Here is a 1,515-nt window from a genome sequence, read left to right as displayed (position 1 = left end):
TTGAATAGTCAAAAAATGTTTATTTCACCCCATGACATGCCTAGCTCAAAAATATTTTAAGTTTTAATTCATGATTTCTTATCATTTTCACATTTTGTGACCTTGCACACTCAACAATCCTTTGAGATTTTAGCGTTAATTACTGTTAAAGCCAAGGAAAAATTTTAAAATACTGGATTTTTTTCATTTGTAATTCACATAGCTCTAAAAGTATAAAGCCTAGAATTATGAATCCTTTTTAGCTCGACTTTTCTATGAAAAGGGGAGCTATCCTACCCGCCCCGGCGTCGGCGTCGGCGTTGGCGTCACACCTTGGTTAAGTTTTTCGTACCACCCCACTTTATTTCAGAAGTATTACAAGTATGGCTTTGAAACTTACCATACTTGTTCACCATCATAACCTCCATCTACAGACAAGAGTACATAACTCTGTCAAGGTTTTTGACAGAATTATGGCCCTTTTTTGACTTAGAAAGTGTATTGAGCTTGGTTAAGTTTTTTGTACCACCTCACTTTATTTCAAAACCATTGGAGGTATTGCTTTGAAACTGACCATACTTGTTTACCATCACGACCTTCATCAACAGACAAGAGGACATAACTCTGTCAAGGTTTTTGACAGAATTATGCCCCTTTTTGACTTAGAAAATACATTGAATATGGGTAAAATCCATTTATTGCCTTAACCCTTTGAGATATTGCTTTGAAACTTTTAATGCTATTTCACATCATTACCCCCATCTGTACGCAAGAGAAGGTAACTCTGTCAAGGATTTGTTTTAAAAATTAAGGCCTTTTATCGACTTAGAATCTTGGTTAAGTTTTTAGTACCAGTCCACTTTTTGACTGAACTGTTTGAGATATTAATTTGAAAGTTGGAATACTTGTTTACAATCATGATTCCCAAACATGTCCAGGAGAAGGTAATTCTGTCAAAGATTTTATTTGAATTATGGCCCTTAACTGTCAATGTTTTGTATTATAGGCAAGCACTAAAAAACTTAAAAAATCTAAAAAAATTCATTCCTATCCACTTGTTCACTTTACCATAAATTATGTCATAATAAAATAATTCTTCACTAAATATCTTAATGCTCATGGCCATTGTTCACTTTAAAAATACAGAGATTCTTGTATTGCCTTTTACTGCAAAAACTTTTTTTATTGGCAAGCAATAAAAAAGTCGAGCGCGCTGTCTTACGGACAGCTCTTGTTTGAAGCTGCTGTTACACAGATTCTCTGAGTCTTGGAGACATGTGGGAGGAGAATCGTGAAATTAAGAGGATGATGTAGCAATTTTTGTCAAGGTCAGCAGCAGATGACCAACCGCTGCAGCTTCCTGAAGATATCTCATTCCCTATTCGTTCTCCTTAGCAGATGGAAACATTCGATGAGCTTCTGGGAGATCAGACAAAGCTGTCATCTGTGGTAAGCATAGTGTTAGTCATGTAATTATTGCACCATTAGTAACTGAAAAAAGTATACCTCATATCCACTGGCTTAAATGCAAAATAA

The 1,515-nt window shown here is 35.2% G+C and overlaps 1 long non-coding RNA gene across 1 annotated transcript in view; it reads left to right on the top strand.

Moving 5' to 3' along the window:
• Positions 1 to 1,088: 1,088 nt before the first annotated feature.
• Positions 1,089 to 1,515, top strand: part of LOC132716519 (uncharacterized) — a 2,401-nt gene continuing 1,974 nt past the window's right edge. The window contains exon 1 of the long non-coding RNA XR_009623815.1: positions 1,089 to 1,428. This is a non-coding gene — a long non-coding RNA (uncharacterized LOC132716519). The remainder of the gene's footprint in view (positions 1,429 to 1,515) is intronic.

This window comes from Ruditapes philippinarum, unplaced genomic scaffold, assembly GCF_026571515.1.
Source record: "Ruditapes philippinarum isolate M1 unplaced genomic scaffold, ASM2657151v2 ctg13665_1_1_1_1, whole genome shotgun sequence".
In the NCBI taxonomy this organism is placed as follows: domain Eukaryota; kingdom Metazoa; phylum Mollusca; class Bivalvia; order Venerida; family Veneridae; genus Ruditapes; species Ruditapes philippinarum.
This window is presented reverse-complemented; position numbering and strand designations above follow the sequence as displayed.